This window comes from Podarcis tiliguerta, assembly GCF_965153285.1.
Source record: "Podarcis tiliguerta genome assembly, chromosome: 5".
NCBI lineage: Eukaryota > Metazoa > Chordata > Lepidosauria > Squamata > Lacertidae > Podarcis > Podarcis tiliguerta.
In genome coordinates this window covers 66,179,076-66,188,079 of record NC_139538.1, presented here as the reverse complement: position 1 = coordinate 66,188,079, position 9,004 = coordinate 66,179,076, and the positions used below count along the sequence as shown (strand labels likewise).

At 42.8% G+C, this 9,004-nt stretch overlaps 1 long non-coding RNA gene across 1 annotated transcript; it reads right to left on the bottom strand.

Moving 5' to 3' along the window:
• Positions 1 to 4,391: 4,391 nt before the first annotated feature.
• On the bottom strand, positions 4,392 to 7,653 carry LOC310678135. The gene is made up of 3 exons (XR_014511644.1): positions 7,581 to 7,653; positions 6,789 to 6,838; positions 4,392 to 4,856 (listed from the first exon to the last, which is right to left on the bottom strand). It is a non-coding gene; the product is annotated as an uncharacterized lncRNA (long non-coding RNA).
• Between the last annotated feature and the right edge of the window lie 1,351 nt (positions 7,654 to 9,004).

Here is a 9,004-nt window from a genome sequence, read left to right as displayed (position 1 = left end):
AAATGGATGTTCATCTAGCTTTCATTGCTACCTGTAACTGGCTACAACCGGCTGGTTTACGTAAGTTTTGCTCTATATGCATTGATTTTAATGGCTAGGCAATACAAAATGGACGACTGATAACAAAATGGTGGATTGACAGTAGAGGAAGCATGGCTTAAAGAAAAGATAAGCAGGTGTTAATACAAAAACCTTGCCAGGCTAGCTGTAGTGGCTGGGGAAACCCAGCCAGATGGGCAGGGTATAAATTGTTGTTGTTGTTGTTGCATTATGGAAGGAAATTCTGTAGAGGAGGGCCTTTTCTGTGGTAGTGTCTCAGCTTTGGAATACGTTCCTTAAAGAGCCATGCCTCATGGTGATGTTACAAACATTTTGGTGCCAGTTGAAGACCATCATACTCAGGGATTTTAATCTTAGCTTGTAGTTAATTTTTAGAAATTTTGTTTGATATATATATTTAGGTTCTGGGCTTTTTATTTTATCTTCTGGTCTTTGGCTAGACTGATTTGTTGGCTAGGTATGTATATGTTGTGTGAAGTATTATTATTCATATTTTTGAACCTTGCCCTGGAACCTTTTGCTGAAGTGTGGTTAATATTTTTAAAAATATATATATAGAACCATAGACTCATAGAATTGTAGAGCTGGAAGGGATAAGAGGCTCCTTTAGTCTACCCCTCTGCATCTTAGTGAAAAGCCCGTGAAGTCCAGGGACTGTACGTTAGTCAGACATGGTCAATATTCTCTTACAAATGATTTGGAAAGTTATGGCCATTTGGTGAGGAAATGAGATAATCTAAGCGTGGGAAAGTAAGTGAAACTAATTCCCCGTGAAATATTTCCCTGCGGGCAATGTAAGGTTATCTAGTGATGGCAAACATTTAATATTCTCTAATACATAGACTTTCCCAGTAAACACGCTTTCAAAACTCTGCTGAGTAATTATTTCTTCTAATGCCCTTTTGTGAGTTAATAAGTTTAACTATTTTACATAAATACAGCTGAAAGGGGAGGTTTGTTGCTTTGAATTCTTTGGATGGAAATTAACCAATCTGAATCTTCATCTTTATTGCTCAAAGCCATCGTCCCCCACAATTCATATATGTATAGGAATACGAAATACATATAAAAATACAGATCAGTTTAACATATCACATCAAACAATCACACATAATAAAAGGGGGGAACCAGACTTCCCCTCTGGAACAAAAGGGACACACTGAAAGAAAAGACAGAGATGCGTCTATAGAAGCCTCTGACAGTGGAAGTAGAACATAGCCATTGTGGCTAATAGCCAGTGATACCTTTATTCTTCACAAATTTGTCTAATTCTCTTTTAAAGCCATCTAAGTTGGCGGCCATCCCTGGCTCACTATGTGCAAATAAAGTACTTTTCTTTGTCTGTTTGGAATCTTCCAGGTTTCAGCTTCGTTGGATGGCCTTGAGAGCAGCAGGAAAACACTTCTGTAGCTACTTTCCCCACACCATGCAAAACTTGTATATATCTCTGTCATTTCCCCTCTTGCTTGAGAATTGTGTGTCGAGGTCCCCAGGTCCACCCCAAATAACTCACACATCACACAGAAATTTTTGTTTAAGATTTTTGGCATAATTTTGGCCACAACTTTATTAAAATACAAATTTGTGAGTGGTTGCGTAGGCATTGGTTGCGACTATCTGCCCCCACCATGGGGGACAGACTGACATTCCGCACAATGCGAAAGTCAGAATGGGGGAATACACTTGGGGGTTACGCGGAGCAGGGAACCTGCCCTCACCCCAAAGGCAACCAGGAGCAACATTAACTTCTTCCCAACAACAAGGGAAGCCCCAATTGCATCAGTGGCCAACAATCAATTAGCCAGCCCTCCAACTTTGGAGTGTCCTGGAGGCCCCCACCGCAACACGTGCTCTCCATGAAGGAGAACACGCTTTTCAAAAACAGAGGCTGAACCAGCTAGCAGACATATGATAGAGGGTGTTGCTCTCCTTGGTCACAACTGGTCAAAGTAAGTTCCAATTGCTCTTTAGTGAACGTGTGGTCAAATAGCTCAGTGGGTTAGAGCGTGGTGCTGATAATGCCAAGGTTGCAGGTTCAATCTCCATATGGGGCAACTTCATATTCCTGCATTGAAGGGAGTTAGATGATCCTCAAGGTCCCTTCCAACTCTATGATTCTATGAATTCTATGTGTCAGGGCTGGGCCATGATCAGCAGTCTGATGTGAAGCAGAGCCGAGGGACAAGCTAGGAATCCAATAGCAAATGTCAGGGACTGGCAGGGTCCTAAGGATGAGTGGAAGAGCTAGCAGGGGCAGAGGCTGACCTAGGAGAAGTGGGTAGCAGAGAGCCAGGAAGTCACCCAGACTTAGGAAGAAACTAGAAGGTAGGATCAAGGAGCAAGGCAGAAGAGAGATCCAGTTGCATACTTTAAGTCTTTAGTGGAGGATCGTAATTGTTATTATAGTGACTGGGGAGGGATTAAATTCATGAGGGTTTTGTTTAGTTTTGTTTGTTTTGTTTACAGACATTTTAGAGATGAAGTCCATTAATGCAGGAAAAAAACCCTTGATGCTTTGTTTGGGTACATCTGGAGTTGTTCCAAAGTTTAACTGGCATGAATGGGTGTGGAATTAACTTTCTATGAAATTATGCTGTAGACCTAAGGCAGAATCCCTGATTGGCTTTCTGCAACAATGGGTTTTGGTGTTTACTAATTGTACTATAAATATGTCTCCACATCAAGTGCTTCCTTTATTATTAGTGTGGCCAATTTCTTTGCTAATTTATAGCTCCAGCAATTAAAATTAAGATTAAATAGAAATCTCTTTAATTTTAAACAGCTTAATTTCTTTTAACCTCAAGGAGCAGGCCCGAAATAGGCACTTGAAGTTTATATGTGGGAGATGGTGTTTCATTTTCTGCATTTGCATGTTCAAATAAGCCTCTATTTGCATGTGGAAATAATTAGGTTGTCTTTAATTAGCACATATTAATCACCATATGCTCTTAATACTCTTTTAAAACATGCTTTAAATGATTTGCATTAATTGCATTAAGTTGCTGCTCTTATAAATGACTGCTGAATTTCAGCTGCAAAACAATGTCCTTCCCTGTGGTTTCAAATGCTGGAGGGAATGTGCCACCCATATTTCAGACAGTGAGGCTAATTTCACAGCTGGTGGTAGATGTTCTGATTAACAGAAGCACAGAATTTAGAGAGGGGGAAAAACTCTTTTTTGATGCCTCACAAAGGAAATAATTTCAGGATTAGTAGTACTAATGAGAAATATGTGCCCCCATAGACACGTTCCATAATTTGCTTTTGTACTGAACAATGTGTGTTCTACTTAGGCTCCCATTAAGAGTACATGGGGGCGATAGGTTTCCTACCTCCCCCCTAGCTGCTCCATTATCATTGGGCTTCCTTGAGTAACACGAAATGCATAAGTGGCTCTCATTATCGGTCCATCCCTGAAGTCCATTCTCCACAACGTTTTCACTGTGTCGTGATGGGGAAGTATTTCTATGAGCACCTTTACTTAATGTACTTTGTTTTTTGCAAGCTCAGAGCAGATTTCATGGTCTCCCATCCTGGACCTGATCATTTCCATAGCAATCATGGCACAACATCAGGTTGCTAGACCATTTCCTTGGTCAACTTGGATATTTGATGTGAAACCTATGGAGGTCAACAAGGATCACCTGGTTAATGTCCAGGTCATTCGGATTATGTGTTTATTGTCCTCAGTCATCTGAAGAAGGATCCACAAAGTGTTGCATCATGTGCTCCTGTCCCATTGTCTTCATTTGGACCCTAATGAACCCCAACAGTACTGCCAAAATGTGTCATCTATGGGAGGGAAATGGTTTCATTTTTAGGACAAACCAAAGTCATTTGGAAATTGGTGCACACTGTGCAGGGCGCCAGTTCGTAAATCTTCTGGAATGATTGACTACTGCTTTGGGCGAGCTGTTCTGACTGTCCAGAACAGTTGTGAATTTCTCACCACCTTCCTGGGTAAATTGCTTCCTTGGGAAAAACCTGATTTTGAACAGTTATCAAGCATTTTCTCTAAGACTGGTTTTGTCTTTGCTCCATTTCCCTTAAATCTTGAGCTGCTTAAATCTGAAGGAAAATGAGGATATATTGTGTGTTGTGGGGGGCAGCTCCATCATGTAGCACAATAGTTAGAGAGAGAGCGTGCGCAAAAGAGAGTCCTTGACTGTTCCCTATGTTGCTGTTGCTCCAGACACAATCCTTATCTAAGGTATTAGCTGATTCTGGCTGAGTGGCTGCTGAGCAGAGCTGCGGAAGTGGCTGATCCTGTGTTCATTGTCGGGGTGCAGTGCATTTTCCTATCGTGTCACCGACTGTTGATCCAGGGCAGCCAGGGAGGAGTAAGGGACTAGGAAACGGAAGCTTCTAATCTTTTCATCTTGCGAGACAGGCTTAAAGTTCACACTTGAAATCCTCAGTTGCTTAGCTTATCGGCAACAAAGTCTTTTCTATCTTGGTACTCTTCTGAATAATTTTTACACTGGTTGCTGGCAGAGCCACCTTCCCTATGAATATGAGGGGTGTTTTTGCCAAAAAAAGGGCAAACTGGTTGAAACCCTCCTGGATTTCCCACAAACGACACCAGCTGAGGAGGGGTGGAGAGATGGGAAGGGAAGGAAGGGGTGCTCAACTCAAGTTTGTGAGAGAGGGGCAAGATAAGGGCCAAAGCCAGTTTTAAATTTATACAAGTGCAAGTTGCGAAATCTCAGGAGTGTCAGGAAACCTCCTTTTTCGTTTCTGAAATCTGTCCCTCTTCTTTCAGTCTCAGGTGGGTGGGAGCCGGTTGTGTGATCACTCTGTGGTGAAGGAGGAAATGTACTTTGTGCTCGGACCAAAAAATGACAACAAAACCTCAATAGACACCTGAGAAATTCATATGTCCAACTCCCCAGCCCTTTCCACCTGCTTGTCATAAAAGGGATCTTGACTTTCACTTTTTCCCATTTCATCTCCTCTGACAACTCACAGAATTCACTCTTTCCATCAGACATTAAATAAGGTTCCCTTCGGAACCTGGCAGTGTAGCTCTCTGTATTTATAGCAGCCTTTTGAGCTTCAGTCAGTTAACCTCTTAGGTCTTCTGTACCGCAACACATCCACACACATACCCAATGTCATTGTTCCTTTTTTGTCCTGCCATTGCTATCAAATACATTGCCTGGGTAGATCAAAATGCTTTTGCTTTGGATGGTGAATGTGCCATCTCATCTGATTACACTTCCTTCGCAGGGAATAATAATAAAATAAACTAATAATAGTAATAATGAGCCCAAATTTCATTTTCTTTCTACAGTCTGGGAATATTGCCCATATACTGCTTCTGAACCAGAGCTGCATTAATGGTGCTTATTCTAGAAAATGCTATAAAAATAGGACCAGAATAAAACCATATTGTCAATTTCTCATTTTCCCACTTTTAAATTCAGCTAATTCCACCCAGGAATGATGCAACATGGATGCCACAGTGCTTTTCATGGGGCATTCTGGGTCCTAAACATAAACAACAACAAAAACACTGCTGCATTGAACAGGTGGTGAAAATGGAACAGACAGGGAAAAGGTAGCAGCACACTTTAGTCTCATCCCTTTCACCAATGGTGGAGCTTCATGTTCTGGCACCGGGGGCGGAGAGCAGGGAGGGGCGGACTGGTGTGTGTCCCAGGGCCGTGGCGCATGTCCTGGGGGTTTGGCATCACCTGCGGGGGTGTGGCGCCCAGCGCGGGTGGGGGGCAGCCATGATGGCACCCTGGGGATCGCACTCCGGGGGCGGTGTGTTCCCCCCGCACTCCTCTTCCTCCGCCAGTACCTTTCACCTTCCAAAGTACTCCCTATTTTCAGTTCTCATTGTAGAACGTTTGGCTCAGCACTTAATAGAGGAATCATCTCTACCTGTTAGCCTCTGACCCCTCTTCCATCCATCTTGCACATACACCTTAACTCCTACCCACTAATGACCCTCCAGATCCACTTATCCTTCTCTCCTACTCATTTACTTGCTCTGCTTGCTCTGGTGGAAGCAAACAGGAAGGAAGAAGGAAAGAAGGAATGGAGGTCTTCTCTTCACCACCACTACCTGTGCAATGACAACAGAGCTAGGAAATGTGTCTCTGTAACATCTTTAAACCTAGATGAGTGCAGGAACAGACCCCCTAATGGACCAGATTCCACTGCATATATTACAGAGCCCTGTAGACTTGGACATTACATTTTCAAACAAATCTTCCATTCCCTTCCAAGGTCTGTAATATATGCAGTAGAGGATAGCCCGTCAGGGCATATGGGGGTCTGTCCTCAGCTGGATCCCACCTGCCTGCCTTCTTACTTACAACCAGTCCATGGAGTGTTCCTGCTTGTCTATTACCTTCCTCCTGCTTAGATACAGCTTTGCCTCCCTGTTGAATAACAGGGAGGTGGATGGGGACAAAACTAGGATTAGTTGACTCTGGCTTTATTTACTGTTGGCCTCTCTGATTTTCCCCCTGTAAGTTCCAGTGGGCACCAGCCGCCACTGATATTATGTCCACCTATAGTGTAGTTTCACAGAGTTTTGTCAATGCCAACAATGTCTCCCCGGACTCCTCGTGCTGGTGCAGCTGAAACCCATTAGCTCTACAGCCCGAGATTCCTGACTGCTGTTGGGAGGAGGTGAAGGCAAGATTTATCCTTTAATATGTGCTTTAAGTGTCATTTAAGTGATACACAGGACTCTGTGCAAGTATAAATTTCACCTTTAGTGCTCTTATGGGAAATTCAGTGCTCTTTTCTCTGTGCTTCACGCCTGTGAAGAAGACAATAGGAAAAAGTCATTTACTGTCTTTGGAGAACTATCACACCAGCTCCAGCTTTCATCAGAAAACAATTACAAGGCTTCAAAAATGATTAACATGCAAGACATTTTCTTTTGTGCCTTCCCTTGCAAGAGTGACAGAAAGTTCAATGCGAGATCTTCCCACAGTGTATTCCGCACAACTCAGTGGAAGCAGCAGCACTAAAGCAGGCTTCTATCACCTACACTATGGATTCTCATTGATATTCTGTGCCGGTAAATAAATGAAGCTGCTGAAAGCTATTAATCTGAGATTATAATAGTGGTGATGGTATTGGGGAAACATCTTAAAGTATTTGCCTGGGAAGATTCAAGAGGCCTTGAAGATTAAAATTCATTTGGATCCAGGACTTGTCAATGGTTACTTTAAGATGGGCTAAGGGATAAAAGTATTCAATCTGCGTTTGAATGCGAACCTACTTAATTCGAACTTCCCGAACCAATAAACAAACTAAACTATAGATAGCCTTTGAAATTTGCACTTCTCCGAATTCTGTGATGGACTTCTCCAACAAGTATGTGTAGTAAAACGCTTATATCAGGGGAAAGTGTTGACCCAAAAACAAATTTTTAAAAAGTTAGTGTTGGCAAAAATGCTGGCAAAAACGTGTATATTACTGCTTGAAACTATGTGTATATTATTGCTTGAAACTATGTGTATATTATTTAGAGTTGAGTTTTGTTTTTTTTTAACCTTCAGCTGATCATTTGTCATATGGGTGTTGTGCCAATATGGTTTGATTTCAAACCCCTTAGTTAAAAGTGAGTCATCTGAAGTCATTGTGATGTCAGGTGATTGATACTTCATTGGCTCTGCCCACCAGTCACACTTGGCTCATGGGACATAGGACATAGGACAGCCTGCTTGCCAGATCCAGTTTGCCACGCCTGATGAACAGGGTCTCCCCTGCTAAGCACCTGAAATGGGTGATACTGGGTGTGGTAATCCTTTAATCACTTTGGTCTGAAGCCATTTAGAACTTTGTATGCTAGCGCTGACACCTTGAATTAGGGGTGGCAGTTCACTGGCAACCAGTTCAGTGCTTTCAGCACTGGTGAAACGTGGTCCCATTTGACGGCCCTACTCACCAACCTTGCAGCCAAATTCTGCACCATTTATTTAGCAATGTCTATTCCGCCTTTCTCCCCAGAGGACCTCAGGGTGGCACTTGCTACATATTTCAGACTATCTTCAAGGGCAGCTCATGAAGCCCAGATAGGAGGTCACTAGAGTGGACTGCAGAGGCCTAAGCTGGGCAGAGGAACTCACAGCCACAGAAGTCGCTTGGGGATCCAATGATAGATTTGTATCATGGAGTACTCTTAAGACAACCAGCTTTTTCTTCATGGGAAATGCAATGTCTCCCAGAGCAGGTCATTATCCTAATTTCCAGACATGAGAACTGGCCACCCCTGGCACCTCCATCTTATCAAGATTCAGCTTCAGTTTATTGGCCCTCATCCAGTCCATTACTGCTTCCAGGCACTGGTCCAATGCCTTCACAGCCTCTCCTGATTCAAATGGAATGGAGAGACAGAGCTGTGTGTTATCGGCATACTGATGACACTGGGCTCCAAATCCCTGGCTGACTGGCTCCCATGGTTTCATATAGACGCTGAATAGCACATGAGACCGAGTAAGTCCTTGGCTATGGATCCAGGCAACAGTCTCCTATTACAGTCTCCAGGTAGCAACTTTGCAGAAAGGAGTGGAACCACTCCTAGTGCATTAACTGCAACACCCACCCCATTGAGTCATTTGAGAAGGACACCATAGTCAATGGTGCCTAAAGCAACCAAAATGTGTACAAAACTGCTCAGGAGAAACCCACATTTAAAAGTTTTTGTGATTATTATTTTTTATTTTAAAATCGATGCACAAATGGGGCAAACTGAAGTTAAGATTGGAAATCCTGGCAAACTGAAAGGATAGATCCACCCATCTCTACCTTCAGGGTATCCAGACAGTGCTTGAAATTAGAACTGAAACGAATATTCCAAATTCATCATTTGAATGAGCAATGTTACATTCAAAATTAAAACCAGCATTTTGTATGTGAGTTTTTTGAAAACCTTACAACCAGACCCTTGTTCGCTTCTCTTGCTTGCTTGGCAGGC